We start from the raw sequence: 25,097 nt of genomic DNA, 5'->3' as shown, positions 1-25,097 counted from the left end.
TATGTATAAATTTTTGTATGGGAGACTAACGTGAAATGTAAACTTCATTTAAATTACAACAATAAAAAAATTCGAAAAAAGATTATCCACCTACCAGAAGGAGTTGGTTTTCAAGCTACCAAGTCCAAGAGGGCTAAATAATCTTTAATCTGATCTGGGCTATCCTCAAGGGTTTTATGGGAAGGGAAACAGAAAGGCATTAGGTATGGTTAGGTGCTTACATGACTGGATTTAAAATCTTCTGAGGGCAAAAACACTGAAAATATTTCTTTTCCCTACCTCCACTACCACACACATCTCCTCCTTATGCAATTCAAAATTTAAACACTTACATAATTTAAAATAAGCATAACAAAATCTGTAAAATGTTCTGATTCTCCCACTCGGACTAATTCAATTTTTTTTTTTTTAATATCAAAGCCTAGCATGTTGTTAACTTGACAAAAAGACCTAATCTGCTGCCAGAGAGTGTCTAGAAAATATTTCTAGTTTTCGTGGGGATCTGTGTTACAGCTACCACAGTAGGGAGGGAAATGCCTTGTAAGAACCAGACAGGAGTGTATATATACCCTAGCTCACCTGGCTGGGACTTGAGATTTAAGCTCAGAAATAACCCTAAGTGGTGCAAAAGGTTAACACACCTGGCTGCTATCTGAAAGGTTGGCTGTTCAGTCCACTCAGAGGCACCCTGGAAGAAAGCCCTGGTGATTTACTTCTGAAAAATCAACCACTGAAAATCCTATGGAGCACAGCTCTAATCTGACACCCATGGAGTCCCCATGAGTCAGAGTTGACTCCATGGCAACTTGTTTTCTTCAAAACTGAAAATAGGATGAGTTCAAAAACCCTGTAAGGCCAACTGATCACAGTCACTGGGGATTAGATGAAGAAGCTGCAGCCCAAAGTTCACATGATGCCAAAGGACAAAACACCAACCTGAAAAAAGCCAGAGTCCTTTCACACTCCATTTCTCAAAGGGCCCAGTTTTTTCATGTATTTCTAGTTTAAACTGAGGAACTAGTTAGGGCTGATTCCACTAGCTTCAACCTTTAGAATCAGAAGCTGCTAAAGCAAAACTTGACCACCGTGAAGAAAAACATACTTGTACATCATTTGGCTTAAATGTATGTGATGTCAATTAGGAAACTTTACAGTGGATATTCATACATTAAAAGTACGGATGGAAATTCAAACATCTACTAAGATGCAATCAGTTCATTAAAACCACTTAAGTCTAAATTTTTCAAGAAAGACTAACTTCCTCTTCTCAAATGGTTACAATAGCAAACTTGACTTTTTTCTAAAAATAGAGTTGACTTTAATTAGCAGCTGTTGGAAAATCTATATCTTCGAAGAACTGTATAATCATAGTCATCAATTTAATTGTGTAACAAATTCCATGAAAAAGTCACTAAAACTGACTTTTTCAAGTTGATTCTATATGCATATATATTTATTTACATTTTTAGCAAGGGAATGTATTCATATATTACTTAAGTACATATATTTTTTCATTAATTTAACACAAAGTATTGTATTACCTAACCATTAATAATAGTTCTCTCTGAAGATAGAAGTGTAGAGGTCAATCATGTTTCTGTAATTCTTTGGGTAGATATTAATTTTAATCAAAATAACATATAAATATCTCAGTTAAAAATAAGCTTAGAATTTTTGTCTTATCCTGAGTCAATTAGAGAAACCTCTAATTGGGTAAATGTAAATAAATAGCTACTGTTTGACTACTATGTAAAATCTATTTAAATATATAAGGCAATATGAATCATATTAGAAATAAAGCTTTTTAGTTTAATTTACTTTAAGTAATTTTTTTCTGAAAAGCTAGTCTTTTACACATTTCCTACAGTGAAAATTCTGAATTTTTGCTGTATATAAATGACATTTTGTCAAAGATATTTCTTGCATTTATTATGCTTCCTGTTATAGCAAAAGGAAAAGACATAGCATAGCAAATATTAGGCTTATACTTTCTTGTGAATTAAAAACTAAGTATTAAAGACAAGTGACTTTACTGCCCATCTCTATAGGATTTATACATTTATAGGACATTAAAATACTTACATCTCATAAAATTCTGTCAATAATTAACAATGAATTCTAATTTTCAAGCATACTCTTAATCAAGGCAGTATAAATGATACTGTGTGTGCAAAGCATATTGAAACAACATGCATACACTGGGCTGCCATGTAATGAAATGTAGCATGATGAGATAGTCTTAACAACAGTTAATAAATGTGTATAGATATAAATATCATTACAATTTAATTTCATATCTGACTTCCTCTTACTGCTGTGTATATATACTCTTCTCAGTTATTCTCAGCTTTCTTAGACAAACATACAGCTTTGCTGAATTTGCCCTTTTCAATTTGCAACCAAATCTATGAATAAGAGAAGTAGAAAAAAAAAAAGAAAGTACAAATGGAAAGTAAAATATGTCCAGACAATGATTTTGTGATTCTTTATTTATGGCATGGTGTTAAAATGTAAATGTATACACAATTCAAATTACTCTTTATCATTGGCAATGATGGGCACACATAGGCAGTCTTTCTTGTTTCTTTTTAACTTTGATCCAACTCCTAGTTACATGATTCAAGCACATTTCTGTCCTAGTTCCCTCGTGATCCTGCTAAAGGAATTGCCACCATTGTCCACAATCAGACTCAGCCTGAAGACCACAATGCTTTACCTTTTTCACCTGAAATCTTCACTTGACTGATTTTTCCTATCTAGGTATAAAGTCAGCTCACTGAAAGAAGTCCTTGTCTTTGCTATCTTCACTCACGTTATGGGATAATTAACACCCTTTCTATGTCCAGAGAAGGAAAAGGCTTTCCACTCTACCCTCCATGAAAGAAAGGTCCCTACCTTCTACCCTGCTTGCTTCTCCCAATAGTTTAAGTGAGTAATCTGATTCATGTGATAGAGAAAATGCTCAGTAAGAATGCCCTACTTGGTCTTTTTGGCCCTTTTTCCACTCTCTTTCTGAGCCGCCTTCCTGATGTCTTCTCTCCCTTTAAAAATAAGCCCCAGTGGGATGGAGGGTGGGAGTGGGAATAGGGAAGGAGGCTTGCCATCCTCCAGCTGTTTACTCCCTGTGTCGGGATGGGGAAGCTCACTTTGGGGTGGGAGGGGTAAACAGAAAGCACCTTTTGGCCTAAATTCCACATTGTGACTCCTTTTCACTTTTGCCTGATCTTTCTCTCCCTTACTGCAGGGACTAGCTCCCCACTGGATCCAAACTTTTATAGTCTATATAAAACTTGAAGGATCCAGCCTTCGGCCTGAAAATCCCAACTCAGAAATGCCTATTTCAGTTCTGGAACATTACAAAAAGCAAATATTAATTTTATTCAGAATAACATAGATGTCTTTTAATTTAAAAAAAGTTAGAAGACTTACTTTATCACAATAAAAAAATCCTCAGGGCAAAATTCAAAACAAAGAAGTACCGAAGAGTCTATGATATTACACTCTTTCACATTCCAGCTCATGGTAGTTTTTGCCTGCCTGGGTAAACATGCTTTCCCCACCAAGTGAGCTTTACATGAGTAGGCTGCACATACCAGAAATGGGTACAACATAGAAAGACCAACATACATAGGCACACAATGGGATACAGAAATTGTCCCATTCAACTAAATATTCACACACAAGAAAACACGCATACACATGGACATTTACCCACTTAAAGGTAGAGACCAATGTAGAATACACAACATTGCAAAAATGCACACGTATATATCAACTAAGCAATTCATGCAGATTTAGGTTTCTCTGATCAGCAAAAAGTGTTCTGTACTTGCATGTTTTATAAGTTATTTTTGGTCTATGTGTGTGTGCTCTCCTTTTATCTGACTTTTTATACTGATTTTGGATGACAACAATTACCATCCTCAGGTCTCCCTACCCACTACTGCAAACTGAACAGTATATTGCATATTTAAAAAAACAAAAAAAAAACAACCCCCTTGCCATCGAGTCGATTCCAACTCATAACGACCCTATGGGACAGAGTAGAACTGCCCCATAGGGTTTCTAAGGAGTGCCTGGTGGATTCAAACTGCCAACCTTTTGGTTAGCAGACATAGCACTTAACCATTACTCCACCAGGGTTTCCACATTGCATATAATAGACCTTTATTGAATGTTTAAATGTACTTTTTAATGAATGAAGAAACAGATCTAGGCAAAATGTATGACACAGAGCAAAATCCAGGCAAACATACCCTAATCTAGAAAAATATATGATGCTAAAGGAAAGACTAGATTTGACAAGGCATGAACAAGGGAGATTTTGTTAGAAAGGAAATAAATAGGGGGCTTAAACAGACTGGCTGGTTAACACAGTAGGCCCAGGATTTTTGCATTAATTATTGCAGGATTACTGTTCTCAATAATTTCATGGAATCATTAAATATCATTACCCAATGTATGTAAATGTTTGAATGTTTAAAACTCACTTTGAAGTTTCCTTTAGTCTAACTTTTTTAAGTTTCTAAGTTATTTGATTAAACTCTTTAGCTGTTTTTTAGTACAATGGTTAGGTTGTGCCCATTTTCCAAAGCATATTAATAATTTATTAGTAATTGGTTTATTTCTAGTGTAAGAAAAATATTAAAAATAGAAATACTGTCATTTAATCAATCTGCTTTAAAAACAAATACTAAATCTGTTAATGTAATCGCTCAAAACCTATGCCACTCAGATTAGTTAATTCTGCCTTGTTCGTTTGTTATTTATATGTCCTTCTTACTAGTAATATCAGATCTCAGCTTGTAACTAATAACTACTACGTTAAATCAGTTTTTTAAGACTCTAAACTTCTCTAAGAGGATTATATAAATATAGATGGTTTTATTTCTGTTTTGAAAATGATTAGATTATGTATTGATTTACATAGTTTCAATATGATCAGTTTAATAGGGTATATGTGATTGTATATTTACAGAACAATCACTGTATTGAATTCCTATGATAGAACCACTCAAAAGAGATGTTCTACTTCATTCCACTTCCAGAACTGAAAGTCAAGATCCAAGAAAGCAGAAGGCACAATATAATGTGCAGATAAGCTTAAAAGTGAAAATCAGCCATTGTGTTTTAGCCCTATATAATGCAAGGAAGGATAGGAAATAAACACAACGGGTAAAGTGATCCTTGCCTAAAGAATAGAAAGGAAAAGAGCATTTTATAGATAGCTGGAGTCCTTGCAGAGTTTATAATGCTTTTCTCAGTGAATAAGTTGATTGCAAATGAATAATTTTCAGGTGACATAACATTTGCAACTCTAGAAGACAACTCACATTTCAATTCTGAAGAATTCTATGATAAACAAGTCATTTTATCTGATATACAGTGACAGATGATTAAGACAGTGCATTATACTGTATTCAGAATTCTTTCTTTCAAGACTATCAATCCAACCATAATGGTAGGTTATAAAAACATGCATATTTGGACAATTCCTCTCATAACAATAGCATTCCAAATGTTTCTGCAGATGTTTGGTGAAGATTGCCTTTGTGACAAGAATGGATGCTTAGAAGCTCATAAGCATAAAAATCTAACACAAGGACAAAAAGAAACATTCTCCCATGAGAGTTAAGTTTGTTCTTCTCAAGCAGTTTTGGAACTGAAGTTGTATGTGGGACATTGAATTTAATAAACTTTTATAGATAATACAGGATAATACGAATTATGTGGCATATTAATGGAGCAGAGGGCCTCCCCAGGATATAAAGCTTTATTAAAGCCTTTACAGGGAAAACATCAAGGTTTTATTAAGTAAAAAAAGTAGCTTCAGATTACTTGGTTTTTAGCAGCAGGAGAAATAAACACAGTAGACGGTGTAGCTGTAAACTGAACTAGCAGTATAAAGAGCTCCTGATGTTCCACAAACCTGTAGTTGGATTATTAGAGCTACTATTGTATCTCGATGGATGTTGCAATTGCTAATACTCTTCCCTCTTATTTCCTATATCTTTCTGTAGCATTATAATACATCTCCACAACTGAGGTAAACTAAGTGTCCTTGTTATTTTGTTGTTTGTTCTTGAACTTACGTTTGAACTTATGGAATCTATTATTTGTATCTACTGAATGATTTTTTACATAAAAAATAAAAAGAACTAGAGACTCTGGAATGTAGAGAACTACAGAGCTGCTAGAAGAATTCCCAGCGGCAATTTTCTATTACTCCAGAATATTTATTCTTTACATCTGTGCTGGTCCTATTTGGCTTAATTTAATATTTACATCTAAAACTTTTCTACTTTGATATATTTCCTCTTTAGTTATATGCTTCTTGAAACCAGAGACAATCTTCCTTATACTAACTGAAAAGCTCTTACAATCCAGTATTACTGTTAATAAATATAACATTGGGTTTAAAATACTCAATAATGTTGATAATGAGGGTGATACTATTATCAATGTAAGCAATGATTTCCAGATTTTAAATATATGTATATATTTTGATTACCAAGGAAAACATTTTTTAAGAGTTTTTCAATTATGTTATAATTATATTATTTCAGTAATAACACAGAGTCAACTAATAAGATTAATTGTAAATTTGAATTATTTTTTAATGAGCACTCTAACTGGTTTCCAAACATATAAAACCATGTTAAATAAATCAATATAATGCATTTTTAGAAATTAGTAAGCCTTCAATAAGTTAATGAGAAATCTAATGTCTTATTCGTTCTTATTGGCTTCAGTTTGTTGAAAATTCATTACAGTATTTATATGCATGAGCTTAATTTTGATGGAGATGAAAACAATTTTACATCAGAAATATGTGTGCAAAGAGTTTCTATTGATGATACAGACCGAAACATTTGAAAGGCATAGGACTTGTAGTTGGCTTATTTGGTATTAAGTCTAGCCTTGGCAACACTTGTTAGTGAACAGATGCCCTGTCTCAGATGGTGTCTTAAGTGCATTGTGCTATGTTGATGACTAAAGATATGTGGTCTTCATGTGTTCCTGGAGCTTATAGTCTAGTAGTTGGGGCATTCTATCAAATAATCATTTTTTTTAATGTAAAAATAAAGGACAATAAAAATAAAAACGTGTGGATATTCTGTATCTATGATTTTGTGAGAATTTATAGAGGATAAGATGACAGAGTCAGGGAGGTGAGAAAGATTTTCTTAAGGAATTGCCAATGAACTGAGATCTGAAAAATAAGTAGGAATTAACTAGGCAGAAAAGGAGCCTGGGTGGCACTAGTGGTTTGAGATCAGCTGCTAACCCAAAAGTGGGTAGTTCTAACCCACTGCGGCGCAGTGAGTTTCTTTATAGGGCCTTTTTGGCACTGGGTTTTTAATTCTCCCATAATGATTCGTGCTCCTGACCCAAGACATGGTGTTTTCAATCGCCTCATATGCATGCGAAAACTGGACGATGAATAAGGAAGACTGAAGAAGAACTGATGTCTTTGAATTGTGGTGCTGGCAAAGAATACTGAATATACCATGGACTGCCAGAAGAACGAAAAAGGTTCTCTTGGAAGAAATACAGCCAGAGTCCTCCTTGGAAGCAAGGAAGGTGAGAATTTCTCTCAGGCACTTTGGACATATTATCAGGAGGAATCAGTCCCTGGAGAAGGACATTATGCTTGGTAAAGTAGAGGGCCAGCAAAAAAGAGGAAGACCCTCAACAAGATGGATTGACACAGTGGCTGTAACAATGGGCTCAAGTATAACAACGATAGTGAGGATGGTGAAGTACCAGGCAGTGTTTCAGTATGTTATACATAAGGCTGCTATGAGTCCGAGCCAACTGGAGGGGACCTAATAACAACAACAATAATAATGATTGGTCAGGCAATAATCTTGAAAGTGATGGGTCGATTTATTACCCACGCTATAGTTGACCTTGATCAGGATTTTTTTTTGGGGGGTGGGGGCTCACCCAGTCTGTGCTTTTCCTTGGTTAGGGAGCCAGCCTTGTAATTAACAAGGATTACATGGGCTAGCCTATAAAACACTAGAACACAGAGCCTCCGGTTGGGCTTCTTGATAGACAAGCGCCAGTAGAGGAGTGCATCCTTTAGACACGGGGCACTGCTAGATACTCCTAGATCAAGTGAACCTGTGATGGTGAAGGAAGCAGCAGCTGCAACTGTACCAGAAGAAGCGGAGACAGCAAGCCCATGCCGACAGTGACAGCAGAGTATACAGACCCAACCCTGGCCGAGAGCTGAGAGGAAGGATCAGTAGCTGAGCCCGCTAAGTGACATCACTGAGTTTTCTGTTTGAAAGTTTCCTTATGGGTGAGAATGAACATTGGTTTTCAGGAAGTATAAGAGATCCCCTTTGAGACATAGTGGGTCCCTTTTTAGATTTGGAGGCCCTGTGCTGGAACACCTCCCAAAACTCAATCTTTCCATATCTTTATTTCTGTTTATATCCTTTGTGTATATCCTTCCCTGTTATTAAAGTTGTTATTGCAGTTATACTGTTCCCATGATTCCTCTGTGACCACTTCAATGAATTATGGAACCCAGTAGAGAAAAGAGTGCCATAGAATGAATACCTGGTATAACAAATGGTACAGAAGTTGGAGAACAAGCATACATTTAACCTCTGCCTCATAGGAACCACTTGGTGTTGATTTTTACAATCAGAGTTACTCTTATATTTACACAGCAGCTCTGTGGAAGAAAGGCCTGGTGAACTGCTTCCATAAAGATTAAAACCAAACCCATTGCTTTGAGTCAATTCTCACTCATAGCGGCCCTATAAGATGGGTAGAACTTCCCCCATAGGATTTCCAAGGCTGAAAATCTTTACCGAAGTGATTGTCACGTTTTTCTCCCGTGTCTATAAAGATTATAGCCAAGAAAACCACACGTAGCAGTTCTACTCTGTAACACAACAGGTTTCCATGAGTTGGGGGCCAACTTGAAGGCAGCTAACAACAACAACTATAGCTAAGTAAGAAGGGGAAGCAAAGACAAGACAAATGCATATGTTCCATAGCAGGAAGAGTTAGGCTGAGTATCAAGAAGGCAGAGGTCATTGTGGGAGAGTGTAGACCCAAGAGAAGTCTGAAACAAGATGAGGCTAGCAGGGCAGGAAGGGGTTACATCTTGCAAGGCCACATTAAACATTTTTCTTATGTTTGCAATAGTGGATCTCAAATTACAATAGAATGATTGAGAAATGCATTTCAAAAACCAACCACCAAAACTATGCAAAAAAAACTGAAGTGTCCATAATGAAATCTAATATTGGAGGAAAGTAGATCAGACTGGGGTTACTGAAGAAATAACAGTAAAAGATTTAATTAAGTCACTCAACTCCTCGATACATGATTTTCCTCAATTATAAGATAAGTGAGATGGACTGCATGACTTCTAAGACCCCTCCACTTCTATTATTTTAGGAATCATATAATTTAAAGTGATAGCTACACTCAATGGGCAAGATATTGGTAATAGTAAAGATGCTAAAAGCTGAGGCAGCCATCTCTCCAGGGCAAACAATACCCTTGATCTCATTGCAGCAGCGATATTTCAAATTATAAAACAAAACAAAACAAAAAGACAGTGAAGAATTATTATTTTCTTTTAATTTTAATTTCCAGATAACACTTAGCCTTTGCAGCAAAGTAACTTGGTGCTTCTCCAACTGAGGGGCAGACAAATAAGCCCTCTCGAAGCTGAGCTAAGGGTCATTTTCAAGCTTTGCGAGAGTAATAAGATAAATTTCTACAAACAGGAAGAAAAAAGAAAGAGACAGAACGTTTCCCAAGAGTCTTTACTCTCTTCTCACTCTAATTTGCCACAGTGATCCACCTCATACCTTTAAATATCAGCTCTATGAGAAATACACTCAAGTTTTTATCTCCAGTGATAATCTACCTCTGTAATTTTAATGCCATATTTTCTACTACCTCCTAATTATCAATAATAAAAAAAGACAAATAACAGGAAAAAAATGAAATGAACTTCAAAATGAATAATAATCCTGAAAATTATAAAATACTTGGTACTGGATGGTAGTGAAAATACTACTGAATAAACCTGCAGGATGCAGTAAAAACAGTACTTAGAAGTATGTAGCCTTAAAGGATTATATTAAAAAATAAATAAAGGCTGAAAACAAATAAGTTAAGACTCCAGTATAAGAAGTTAGGGGTAAAAACCCCCCAAAAAAAAAAACAGAAGAATTAACACAAAGAACACAGCAGAAAAAAAAATACTGTTATGAAGAGAAATTAATGAATGGAAAAACAAAGGTACAATAAGGCAAAATGATTAATAAATTGGCAAGCTTCTGCTAAGAAAAATTAAGAACAAAAGAGAGAAGACAAATCTAAACACCATTAGTAATGAAGAGGAGGACACGGCTATAAATATAGCAGAAAAGAAGAAAATAATGAATATCATCGACAATTTTATGCCAAAAATATGGAGAGTTTAGGTGAAATGGAAAATTCCTAAATAAATATAAATTACTAAAACTGAATCAAGAAGAAAACAAAAATATGTTAATATGTTCTAACATAAGTTTTTTAAAAAGTATGTATCTTTTAAAGGGTATAAAATGCCCCCAAGAAAACACCAAGATCACATTTCATGCCCCTCACTCCAATTCATCTAACCACCAGATAAGGACACAAGAGGGAAATAAATTTACAGGTCAATCTCATTAACATAGATATCAAAATCCTACAGAAAATTCAAATCCAATAATCTATTAAAAAAAAACAACAACAATACATCACCTTGAGTTCATTCCAAGAATAATAAGTTGTTTCAAATTTAGAAAATTTATTAATATAATTTCACACATTAAAATATCAAAGGCAAAATAAAAACCTAATGTATTTATCTCAACAAAACAAAATAATATAGCAAACATCATATCCAATGGTGACATTTAAAAAGCATTTCCACTGAAATCAAGAACAATAAAAATATGTGAAAAAGCTAAAATTATATTTAACTTTACACTCTGAGTTCTAGCTAGTGTAATTGGACAAGAAAAATTAGTAAAAGGCATAAGAAAAGTAGAATCAAAATTGTCATTTGAGATAATATGATTTTCTTTTAAAAGTAATAACATTACTAAGCAAAATTGCTGGATATAAAATCAATATATCTAAAATATTTTTTCTTTATTTTTTAGTTTACTGATGTTTATTGATATTTTAATTACCATTCTTTCCTAAGATAAATTTGAGTTGTATGTGATGTGAAACCACAATTATATCTTGTAAATTAAAAAAAGAGGTAAGTTCACACTAAACTTTAAAAAATATTAAATATAATTAATCTGATGTATGCTTACATGTCCAGTGGTCGAAAATGATTTGTTTGATAAGTTTCCTCCATCACACTTACATTTAACTGAGCTTTCATTTTTAACTAAGTTGTGCAGATACATCTTTCAGATCAGTTTTTCTAAAGGTCAAAATCAGAGTGCTTCATAAAATATTTGTGTGGTTATATTCACAGAGTTCAGTTCATACTTATCTTTATAAATGCTAATATTAATTAGGCGTCCTGGTGGTGTAGTGGTTAAGAGTTCAGCTGCTAACCATAAGGTCGGCAGTTCAAATCCAGTAGCCACTCCTTGGAAACCTTATAGGGCAGTTCTACTTTGTCCTATAGCCAGAATTGACTCGACGGCACCTAACAACAACAACATTAATTAAGCTAGATCTCCTTTACTAAGCAGGCCTATATAAAAATATTTTAATTGTACATGTTTATCACATATTTTAAGTCCAGAAATTCTATAATTTAAAACTCAGTGAAATCAAATTTAATAATGGTAAAATAAAAGCAAAGCTAAACACTCAAAGAAAAATCCTGTAATTTCAGAAACGTTTATTTTAAAATTAATTAATTAATTTTTAATCAATGAATAAATATTTTCATTTTTTTAAAACTAAACTAACAAATTTTCTATCCTGACAACAGTATTGTCCGACAACCAAACAACCAAACCCATTGCCATCAAGTCGATTCTGACTCATAGCGACCCTATAGGCTATACATATTTAATTATATTTTTTTGCAATCTATTTTTCTTTGTCTGTTGTAACAAATTGAGTAGACTTTTGCCATGTATTATTATTAAAACTTAAGCAGTATAAAAGTGAAGATGAGTGAATTGGTTCACATATTAGTCATATGGCAGTCAGCCAAGTCTGGGAAACTCTGTGCATCATCAGGAGTTGGAATGAATGAAACAAGAGACTTTTATTTCACCAGAGTCTTGCTGCTAAGATTTGATCTTCTTACTGAAACTCTGTTACTGTTTCTTACTGAAACTATTAGCCTTTGCCTAAGGCTCTTGTTTATTTGGTCTTTTTCTTTCTTCATCTAATTTATCCCTGCCTGCGTTAGACTGCCTTCTATAGAGAAGCAAAACCAGTAAAGTGTATAAAATATATATAGAGAGATTTATATCAAGGAAATGGTTCACACATTTACAGAGGCTGGAAAGCCCCAAGTTCCCGGATCAAGCTGGATGCTTCTCTTGACTCACGTAGCTGCAGGGGCTAGTGAACCCAAGATTAGCAGGTCAGATTGAAGGTCTCTGGCTCACAGGCTGGGGAGACTAAAGAATCCCAAGATCAGCAGCAAGACAGCAGGTAAGCTGTTAGCTCAAGTCCCAAGAACAGGAGGTCAGATGAACAGGAGACAGCTGCAGGATCCAGAGTGAGCAAAATCCACAAGCCTTGCCAGACAGTACACCTACCTTGGATCCAGGCCACAACCCCAAGGAAACTCCCTTACAACCGACTGGGTACTCACAGCAGATCCAATCACAGAGGTGATCACATTATATTATATCACATCATTATACGACTGCCAAACTATATCATAACTGCCAAACCACTGAGAATCACGGCCCAATCAAGTTGACACACAAACCTTAATGATCACACTACCTATCTGATATCCGTTCTCTCTTCCTGCTTACAGAGTGAGTCTTGAGATATTTTTTTGAGGGCCACAATGTGCCAGCTAAAACTTCTTGCTCCCTGAACTTTCCCTTTTATCTGGAGATGGCATCTGATATACCTCTGGACTATTGGTATTACAAAAAATCTATTGCCCTTGAGTCACTTCTGACTCATAGCAACCTTATAGGACACAGTAGAACTGCTCCTTAGGGTTTCCAAGGAGTGGCTGGTAGATTTGAACTGCTGACCTTTTGGTTAGCAGCCAAGAAAGGTTCTCTGGGAGAAAATCTTGTAAACCCTTCTTTCTTCATGCTTAGATCCTAGATGCAATGCCCTGCAGGTGCAATAGCCATATCTTATGACCATGATAACAAAAATTACCTACAAGAAGATAGAAAGAAAGAACCATTGCTAACCCATTTGGCATCTTAGTAGGAAAAACACAAAAAGTACTCCCTCTGGACAAAGGACAGTCCCAAGCCATTTAGCCCTCTTTACCCACTGGTTAGGTGCCATTTTGCAAGACCCAAGTTGCTCAGTGGTACAGAGAATCCCTAAGAAAAGAGCCAGGACCTTGGTGATTTCCCTAAGACCCTGTATGAACCCTAGATTATTACTCACAGTCTCCCTCCGCTTGAAACAAATAAACTCTGCAGTCATTTAAGCCACTGCAGTTTTCTGTTTGTTTGTTCATTATTCTGAGCAAAATGCATCACTAACAGATATCAATGTCCATGAGTTTTATTGTTTTTATTTATCTGTCAATGAATATATATTCAAAACATAAATTATTATATTCCTAAATAAAAGGATATCATTCCATGTAATATTTTTCTTAAAGCTTTAACGTTTTTAATTTGATTAGAAATGTAATTTAAAAGATCACATTTATTTTCAAAACTTGTAAACAGCATTTTGCTCACATGAACAAGTACTTGCATGAAGACACCATTTGTGAATTCCCTACTAAACCCTTTGCTGAGCACAGTAAGCAATTAAGTCATTTTGACATTGTGACAAATAGCAAAATAACATGAAATAGACCCTACATGCTGATACTCTCCAAATTATGAAAAAGTAAAACTATTAAATACATATAACAATAAAATAATAGAAGTGAAAGAACAGAAAAAATGCAAAATAAAAAGCATATGGACAAAGTCACAAGGTCTGATTTAGACATTAACTGAGTTATCGTAGGTGTGCCTCTTTCTCAGACGCTTCAATTGTAAAATAAGGGGATTTGTTTCAACTAAGATTACCTCCAGCTTTAACAAAAAGTTTTTAAGAAGTTAAAATGGTAATGTGTGAAATTTTGATGTTGCTGTATATAAAATTCCATTAATTTATTCTGCATATTTTTATTGAGTGCCTATTCCATAATAATGAGGGAATGTGTAAGACAAAAGTGCATTTAATCCAGGCTATCTGGTGGATAGCCACGATTCAACTGTCAGTTTGTCATACCGGGGTGGCTTGCATGTTGCTGTAATGCTGGAAGCTATGCCACCAGTATTTCAAATACCAGCAGGGTCACTTACAGTGGACAGGTTTCAGTGGAGCTTCCAGGCTAAGACAGACTAGGAAGAAGGACGTAGTAGTCTTCTTCCGAAAAAATTGGCCATTGAAAAGCTTATGAATAGCAGTGGAACATTGTCTGATATAGTGCCTGAAGATGAGTCCCTCAGGTTGGAAAACACTCAAAATATGACTGGGGTAGAGCTACCTCCTCAAAGTGGAGTTGACCTTAATGACCTTGATGGAGTCAACCTTTTGAGATTTTCATTTGCTGAAGTGGCATGACTACAAAGGGGAAGAAACAGCTGCAAACATCCATTAACAATCGGAATGTGGAATGTACAAACTATGAATTTAGGAAAATTAGACATTGTCAAAAATGAAATGAAATGCATAAAGATCTATATCCTTGGCATTAGTGAGCTGAAATAGACTGGTATTGGCCACTTTGAATCAGACAATCATATGGTCTACTATACCGAGAATGACAAGTTGAAGACGAATGGCATCGTGTTCATTGTCAAAAAGAACATATCAAGATCTATCCTGAAGTACAACACTGTAAGTGATAGGATAATATCCATATGCTTACAAGGAAGACAAGTTAATACGACTGTTATTCATATTTACACACCAAGCACTAAGGCCAAAGATGAAGAAATTGAAGACTTTGACCAACTTCTGCAGTCTGAAGTTGATGAAACATGTAATCAAGATGCATTGATAGTTACTGGTGAATGGAATGCAAAAGTTGGAAACAAAGAAGAAGGATCAGTAGTTGGAAAATATGGCCTTGGTGATAGAAATGATGCTGGAGATCACATGGTGAAATTTTGCAAGACCAATGACTTCTTCATGGCAAATACCTTTTTTCAACAACATACATAGCAACTATACATGTGGACCTTGCCAGATGGAATACACAGGAATTAAATCAACCACATCTGTGGAAAGAGGCGATATCATCAGTCAGAAAAAGGCCAGAGGCTGACTGCAGGACAGACCATCAATTGCTCATGTGCAAATTCAAGCTGAAGCTGAAGAAAATTAGAACAAGTCCCTGAGAGCCAAAGTACGACCTTGAGTATATCCTACCTGAATTCAGAGACTATCTCAAGAATAGATTTGACACATCAAGCACTAATGACCAAAGACCAGATGAGTTGTGGAATGACATCAAGGACATCATACATGAAGCAAGCAAGAGGTTTTTAAAAACACTAGAAAGAAAGAAAAGGCCAAAATGGAGGTCAGAAGAGACTCTGCAACTTGCTCTTGAATGTAGAGTAGCTAAAGTGAATGGAAGAAATGATGAAGTAAAAGAGCTGAACAGAAGATTGCAAAGGGCAGCTCGAGAAGACAAAGTAAAGTACTATAATAAAATGCAAATACCTGGAGGTAGAAGACCAAAAGGAAAGAACACACTCAGCATTTCTGAAGCTGAAAGAACTGAAGAGAAAATTGAAGCCTCGAGTTCCAATACTGAAGGATTCTATGGGCAAAATATTGAACGATGCAGAAAGCATCAAAAGAAGATGGAAGGAATACACAGTCACAGTACCAAAAAGAATGAGTTGACATTAAACCATTTCAGGAGGTAGTATATGATCAAGAACTGATGGTACTGAAAGAAGAAGTCGAAGTTGCACTGAAGATGCTGGCAAAAAACAAGGCTCCAAGAATTGACAGAATACCAACTGAGATGTTTCAACAAAAGGATGCAGCACTGGAGGCGCTCACTGACTTACGTCAAGAAATTTGGAGGAGAGCTTCCTGGCCAACTGACTGGAAGAGATACATATTTGTGTCCATTCCAAAGATCCAACAGAATGCGAAAATTATCGAATATCATGGCTATCACATGCAAGTAAAATTTTGCTGAAATTCATTCAATAGCAGTTTCACCTTTACATTGACAGGGAACTGCCAGAAATTCAAGATGGATTCAAAAGAAGATGTGGAACCAGGGATATCATTACTAGATGTCAGATGGATCCTGGCTGAAAGCAGAGACTACCAGAAAGATGTTTTCCTGTGTTTTATTGACTATGCAAAGGCATTCGATTATGTGGATCATAACAAATTACAGATAACATTATGAAGAATGGGAATTCCAGAACACTTAATTGTGCTCATGAGGAACCTGTACGTAGACCAAGGGTAAGTCGTTTGAACAGAACAAGAAGATACTGCGTGGTTTAATGTCAAGAAAGGTATGCATCAGGGTTGTATCCTTTCACCATACTGAATGCTGAGCAAATAATATGAGAAGCTGGACTTTATGAAGAAAAAATCGGCATCAGGATTGGAGGAAGACTCATTAACAGCCTACAATATGCAGAAGACACAATCTTGCTTGTCAAAAGTGGAGAGGACTTGAAGCAATTACAGATGAAGATCAAAGATGACAGCCTTCAGTATGGATTGCACCTCAACATAAAGAAAATAATTCCTCACAATTGGACCAATAAGCAACATCATGATAAATGGAGAAAAGATTGAAGTTGTCAAGGATTTCATTTTAACTTGGATTATAAAGATGGCACAGGACTCAGTAGTGTTTTGTTCTGTTCATAATTGCTATGAGTCATAATCGACTCAATGGCACCTAACAACAACAACCTAGTGGAAGTCAGATCTCAGAGATCCAGAAACAGGAAGAAAGGTCCTCTGAGACAGGATCTTGGTTTATAGAGCTAGGAGTTACAGTCAAGAAAAATGAATTCCATGCAAGGAATTCCCACTAAGGCTATACATCCATAGCACACTGCACTAGCAAGTTCTTGCTTGATAGGTTCAGCAGAAAATTTATGCCAAACTGACCAAAATGGGCTGATAAAGCTTCAAATTAGACTTTTCAGATTATTGGAAGTTTAAATGAAGACCAGTCTGTTTTTTGCTTAAAGAAAAATTGTTCAAATTTTAAATTCAGCTAAATAACTTAAATATATGTTTTCTTATATTCTTAATTCAGATGAGTTCAATTTATATCATTAAGTATATAATGTATATTAGGTGTTCATCATTCATTAGTGTAAGCTCAATTTACTTGAAAAAGATGATTAATGTTTCTTAGATTTTTAGTGTTTTTGAAAAAGTGGTTGGGGCATCAGAATTTCCTTGGGTGCTAGATGCAAATAGAGTCCTGGGCATAACCTAGACCTACGCAATCAAAATCTCCAAGGATGAATCCTGTGAATCTGCATTTTAAATAAGCTTTCTGGGTGATGCATGCTATAGCTTAAGAACCTCTGCTCTTCACCTATTGAAACCAAACACCATCTGCCTATCTGTATTGAAAAGGCAATCTGGCTTGTCACTATACACCTATCCTCATGAATGCCACATATTTTGCCCTTCCAGCTTGGTTAAATTTCTTCCTGTTGGCTAAAACTAGGTCCAGCCCTCAAGTGCTTACTTAAGTCTAATGAGCAGTCCTCTTATAGCTATGACTATTATATGTTGGTACTTAAATCAAGTTCTCCAATTAAATTCTGATCTTTGATCTTTTTACCTATCTCTCTATATCTTAAAAGATAAAATCGAACCTTCTTTAGCTGCCATTTTTTTCCTGATATTGTGCTGAAAGGCTGCACTTCAAATTGCAACCTCTTAACTACTCCTAGTACTGGGTCTATCATTATGGGTCTATCATTATAGTTCAGTTGATTAAAGAGCCCTTTTTCTTGTAAAATCCAGTGGCATTTGCAATCTGAGTATACTATCTGGTTTCCTTTAATTCATTTGGCATATTTACTATGTCTTATATGTATTGAGAAGGAGCCCTGGTGGCACGGTGGTTAGGCACTCAGCTTAACCAAAAAGTCAGCGGTTTGAACCCATCAGCAGCTCTCCAGGAAAAATATATGGCAGTCTGCTTCCGTAAAGATTATAGCCTTGGAAGCCCTATGGGGCAGTTCTTCTCTGTCCCATAGGATAGCTATGAGTTGGAATCAACTTGACGCTGACAGTTGTGTTTGGTTTTGGTTTGTATCCATTGAAAAAGTACTGGATGGTGCAAATGGTTAAGCATTTGACTGCTAATCAAAAGTTAGTGGTTTGAACCCAACCAGAGGTTCCTCAGAAGACAGGCCTGGTGGTCTGCTTCCAAAAGTTCACAACCTTGAAGTCCCTGTGGAGCAGTTTGACTCTGCACATATGAGGTCGCCATGAGTTGGAATTGACACAGCAACAAGTAATAACAACTTATCTATTGAAGTCATCAAACTTTATTAGGACTATGTAATAAATCAAAGCAGAGATGCCTACTGAAAAGATTTTGAATAACAGTTAAACTATAAATTTTGCAGAAACTTATATTTGCTTCCTTATCATTGGATTGATATAATTTGTCTTTGATTTATTCACTTAAGAAATTTTTATTGCATAACTACTACGTGCTAGCTACTGTGTTAGATCATAAGGAAACACAGTGAGCAAAAGAACGCATGCTCCCCTGCCCTTAAGTAGCTTAGAGTAAAATCTGTATAGAGTGTAATCCATCTAATTGTTTTTTCAGAAGTAGTCATCTTATTAATAAATTTTTCACAAAGTTTCATATATTCTTTTTAAAAATCGTATTAACTTGTAACAAGCATTTGGACAACAACTTATGGAAAAGATGGAGACGGGCTGAAATTTATGATGAGACTAATATATCTAAAATTCATTAAATTGTTGAATTAGAATTATTCACTAGAAATAAATTAAACTGAGTCACATACCTAACCCAGGAGTAAATCAGAGAGATGAGACATTCCTGAGGAACATCAAGCTATTTATAAGAAATTTTTTTAAATGTACATTTTTCTTCACTCACATCAAGGTAGTTTAGTAAATTTGTAACCCTGCTAAGGTCAAAACACTTTTGAGAAACCACTGTTTTCCTATTAAAGATACAGCAGTGTTTTGAATAATCCATTCATTCATCTAATGTTCATTCAATGCCTATTTTGAATCCTGCTTGATTTATCCCATAATGCTAAGGATAAAATTAAAAAAAAAAAAGAAACAAAAACCAAACTTGTTGCCGTCAAGTCAATTCCGACTCATAGCGACTCCATAGGACAGAGTAGAACTGTCCCATACAGTTTCCAAGTAGTGCCCGGTGGATTCAAACTGCCAAACTTCTGGTTAGCAGCTGTAGCTCTTAACCACTGTGCCACCAGGGTAAAATAGGGAGTAAAAATTCACGTTTCCTGTCCTTAGGGAAATTCTATTTTAGAGGGAGAGCCTGACATTAATTAAATAATAACAAAAATAGTGTAAATGTAAAATGAAAATTTCTACTATGGAAATACATGCTGTGATGGAGAGTAAAAATTAATATGACGGGTCAAGGAGATCTCAAAATGTTCCTCTCAGAAAGTGATTGACAGGTTGAGATCTGAGGACTGTGAAATGAGGGGGGCCCAGAGGGGTCTGACGTTGCTGCTCAAGGCTCTGGCTGCTCTGGGTGAAAATATGGCATGTTCAGGCAGTGAGCATACTTATATTTTTTTAAAAATACAAAAAGGTAAAAACAAGCCACAAGGCTAAATGGATCTATTTCACAATACAAATGGAGTTTTAAGAAGAAGAGTATATCAGGAACAATAAAGAAAATTAGTTAAACTGGTTGACTTCAAATAATACAACTAAAATACACCATCTCCTCACTTATCAATGTGGTTAGGTTCCAAAGACCAGGTCATAATGTGAAATCTGTTGTTATGTGAAAATGGAGGATGACCACATTAGATAACAAAGTGGTGGATGGCTACATTATTACATAACTGCCAAATTACATCATTACATAACTGCCAAATTACATCATTACATAACTGCCAAATTACATCATTACATAACTGCCAAATTACGTCATTAAATAACTGCCAAGTTACATCATCAAATAACTGTCAAATTACTTTGTTACATAACTGCCAAATCACTGAGAATCATGGCCCAGCCAAGCTGACACATAACCTTAACCATCAAAGACAACATTACTCTTGCCTTGCACCTCGGCGTTTGTTACTGCTGGCTATACGTCATTAATGTGCAAAATAGTTGGAGTGTAGATTTTTTACTACTGTTTTAAGTGTAAAATGTCAGATAACGAGACAGTCAATAAGTGAGGAGGAGGTGTAATAAGGTAAAACTGTTGCTGTTGAATATACAGCAGTTACTGGGTTACAAACATCTGACTTATGGAGAACGCCACTTTGCCTTTTAATGGTATGTAAATTTGCCCTCACTTCTGAAGCGACTGAACCAACCCCTACTCACAACAAATTCTTCATCACAATCACCTTTACTTGCTGCACATGCAGCTTTTAAATCATTGCAAAGGCTCTGAGCCTTTTCTTGCACTAAAATAAGGCTAAATAAGAACCATATGCACCTCTCACTTACCTACAATTTCGACTTAAAGGCAAATTCAGGAATGGATCTCCATCATAACCCAGAGACTTCCTGTACTTGCATTTAAAGGAATCCTTGATTGCACAGGTCGAGTTACAATTGGTACCTTTCTTACAATGTCTTCTTCTCAAATGATATGAGCCTTGAGCACCTAAAAGGAGTTTCCTCTATCAAATGCAAACTATGAGAATAAATGTCGGCCACTCAAGTGAAAAATTCTCAAATGATTTCAAAATTACAGATCCTCTTTCATTCATGATTAGCATTAACAACGGCATAATTCACCAAAATAGAAATCAGAATAAAATTATTAAAACACAGTGTTAAGCTGGTATTATCACAGCCCTCTTATTTGGACCTACTGAGAAAGGGACTGTTCAGAATAGAAACATTTATGAACAACATTCAAGTGCAGTCTCTACTACTAACTAGCTAGGTGTCCCAGATCAAATTAATTAACCTCTCAGGAGCTGACCTATAAAATAGCAAAGGAAGAGATTTTAACTGGAGCTCTAATTCTGAAATATAAGACAAGTAAAGAACCATAATTACAAAACTTGTTTTCAAGTTTTCAGACTGAATTTATTTCTGTTTTGCTTTCAGTCTGTCAAGTTTCTAAACACCATGACACCACAATAATTCAAATTCTCATTTTTCTGGCTATTAATAATGGGAAATTGACCTTAACTTTAGTAGAGATTGAGCTTGACTATATTATCGTTCAAGAAGGCAAATTCACTAAGCAATAGAAATCAATTACACTGAAAAGGGAGGCTAGAGATAGAAACTAAATACTATGCTTTGCTTGGTTTTATTAGAACAAGTGATTCAATAATGAATGTGAAAAATCCCTCAGTTTTACAAGTCTTTGCCTGTCAGCTGGTGTACAAAAAGTGTTCATTTACAACGCTTTTAAACATTACTGCACTCTAGTGAGTCAGAGACGAAGAACAGGCTTCTTAGCAATCTGCTTGAAAGGAAAAGATGGTACTCAAGGAAATCTCTTCACCTCTTTGCCTCAGCAATAAAGCATTTCTTAGTTCCAGAAAATTTAAATAAGTCCAGAAGATCTATGATAATTGTGTGTAGAAATATTATTTTCCAGGAGGCTGAATCCATAACTCTAAAAAATATTAGGTGTGTTGCAACAGATTGCATTTTTAATTCAGAATGTGTGTGGTCAAAAGGAAACCCTGGCGGTGTAGTGGTTAAGACCTACGGCTGCTAACCAAAAGTTCAGCAGTTCGAATCTACCGTGCACTCCTCGGAAACTTTATGGGGCAGTTCTACTCTGTCCTGTAGGGTCGCTATGAGTCGGAATTGACTCGACTGCAATGGGTTTGGGTTTTTTTTTGGTTTCCTGGTGGTAGACAAGGGAACTACAAGGAAATTGTTGAATGACAAGGGATCATCTTGGGTCTAAACTTCAGGAAACTGGGGACAGGAAGGACTTGAATGAAGACACCTCAGGATCAGCATCCCAGAGGATGTAGGTGAAATGATAAATATACAGAAGCCCTCCTGAGAAGAATTTCAGTCCTAACACCTTAAGAGGTATCCTAAAGCCGGCTATTGTTGGAAACAACAACAATATTCTTCTAGGAGCTTCAGGATATAGCAGAGAACAAAACAGAAATCTCTGCACTGATGGAGATTACATTCTGCCAGAGGAAGAACAATCAGAAGGCAAGATAATAATTAAGATATATAGTATATTATAGGAGCTCTGGTGGCACAGTGGTTAAGAGCTTGGCTGCTAACCAAAAGATCCACAGTTCGAATCCACCAGCCAGTGCTTGGAAACCTTATGGGACAGTTCTACTCTGTCCTATAGGATCACTGTGAGTTGGAATCGACTCGATAGCAAGAGTGCAGCAGTTAAGTGCTTGGCTGCTAACGGAAAGGTGGGCAATTGGAACCCACCAGGGCTCTGCAGGAGGAGCATGTGGCAGTCTGCTTCTGTAAAGATATGCAGCCTCGGAAACTGTAAAGTAGATAGTGCAATTTACTGTCCTATAGAGTTGCTATGAGTCAGAATCAATTGAATGGCAACAGATACAATGTTCCAGGCTCTACCCTAGATATAGAATGCACCCCTGCCTTCTTGACCTTCAGATTGTGCATATTGTCACTAAAGTATTTTATTTTTTTAATTTCACAGAGAGTTAAAGTTGAGGTGCTGTCCTGCATGGTCTTGGCCAGAGGGAATATGCCAGCCAGGTAGCAAATGCTTTCCAGAAACTTCATGACTATCAGTAAGACCACTTTGGGATTCCTCCGGAGTCACATTTTTAATCATCCCCTGAACTTGTTTTTGCTATAAAATATTAGAACAGAAGCTATTGGCTTCTGGATAAATTTTTCTAAAGTAGAATAATAAAATCAGGTGATGCATAAAGTTTACATGAAGAATACCACCGAGAGTAGAATACCACCTTGGAGGCAGAATAAGTTAAAAACAAAATGAAACCTGCTTTTATCATTGTTCTCAAATTTTGTTATTACTTTCAAATTACATACGATTTGACCATGTTCCCAAGAGAATGAAGTACCTATTTTCTAGTAGCAAAATGCACTACTGCGTTGCAGGATTTGAAGACAAATTTGTGAAAGGAAATGTGTCCAGCAAGAATCTATTACTAATTCACATGTGCTATTGTTTCCGAACAAAAGACGACAAAGTTCATTATGTGTGAAGTCTAGCCAGGTCTAAAGAGTTAAGTGACTTTCACATATCCTTATGGAATATTTTTATGGAGAAGAAATTAGGTGAAAAACGTATCAGCCTTAATGTGAAAGGAAGTAAAGAAGAGATGAAACATCGGTATATAATCCCAATCCTTGGTTTTCCCTCCCACACGCAGTTTTCTGGTCTTCCTGTGTGTGCCCTGAGTTTCTCTAGCACTGGGTAGCAGAAGCACCACTTGTTTACTTACCTGTCAGCTACTTCCCTTATGTTCTAACTTCCCGCTAGGCACAGTAGGATTGGAACAGCAAAAGGATATGGCCTAGGGCCGCTACTTTAATTAAGCATGACTGTGTATAATAAAGAAGAAAAAGATAATGCAGATAAAGTTCTTCTTCCTAATATGAAGAATGACATTAGGTATGTAGGTGTTTATAGGAAAAACACAGTACCGTATTTTTACAAAAATAATGAGGGACTTCTACAATTTGTTTGCCAACTGCTCACTCCACCCTACCCCACTCCTTAGGTATTTTCGTAAGTGTGCCATGGTAATTTTTTTTTTTTTTTTTAAGAGCAACATAGAATGCTGTCATAGAAAGAATGCAGATCAGGAGAGAGAAGGGGCAAAAGGTTAAGAGTGAAAAGACCCTCAAGAAGAAGACAGTGGTTAACAGCAACAAATATCTCAGACAGTAAGTAATATTAAGACCAAGAAATAAATTAATTACATTTGGCAATTAGAAGGTCATTAATAACCTTTAACCAAAGCAGTTTCAGTGATGCCGTGGTGGAGAGTGGCAGAAATCTGAGTGTGATAAAGAATTGGGTGCAAATATCTGTTTATTGTTTTAGCAAGTTGCCTTATAAAAGAAAGGAATATAAGGCAGTAAGTGGGGAGTGCTGCAATAATGAACGATAGTGGATAGATGCATATAGCACTTACTGAGACTACTTAATTGACTGTAATTGTCATAACTCTCACACCAATGTAAAATGTCAAAGGCGTCAAAGATTTCATTCAACTCATTCATAAAGGAAGCAACTAGTAAGATGTTGTTATGGATTGAATTGTGTCCCCCAAGAATATGTGTTATAAATCCTAACCCCCATGCCTGTGGTAAGGAGCCCTGATGGCACAATGGTTAAGTGCTCGGCTATTAGCCAAAAGGTCATCGGTTCTAACCCACCCAGCAGCTCCGTGGGAAAAAGACATGGCGATCTGCTCCTGTAAAGGTATGTGTCAGGGTTGTATTCTTTCACCATACTAATTCAATCTGTATGCTGAGGAAATAATCCTACAAACTGAACTATTTGAAGAACTTGGCATCAGGACTGGAGGAAGACTCATTAACAACCTGCATAGTGCAGATGACACAACCTTGCTTGCTGAAAGTAAAGAGGACTTGATGCACTTACTGATGAATATCTAAGACTATAGCCTTCAGTATAGATTGCACCTCAACATAAAGAAAACAAAAATCCTCACAACTGGACCAATAAGCAACATCATGATAAATGGAGAAAA

The 25,097-nt window shown here is 36.0% G+C and overlaps 1 protein-coding gene across 1 annotated transcript in view; it reads right to left on the bottom strand.

Moving 5' to 3' along the window:
* The window catches only part of CCSER1 (coiled-coil serine rich protein 1), a 1,325,280-nt gene that overhangs the window by 222,389 nt on the left and 1,077,794 nt on the right, over positions 1 to 25,097 (bottom strand). The window lies entirely within an intron of this gene.

This window comes from Trichechus manatus, unplaced genomic scaffold (assembly GCF_000243295.1).
Source record: "Trichechus manatus latirostris isolate Lorelei unplaced genomic scaffold, TriManLat1.0 scaffold00228, whole genome shotgun sequence".
NCBI lineage: Eukaryota > Metazoa > Chordata > Mammalia > Sirenia > Trichechidae > Trichechus > Trichechus manatus.
This window is presented reverse-complemented; position numbering and strand designations above follow the sequence as displayed.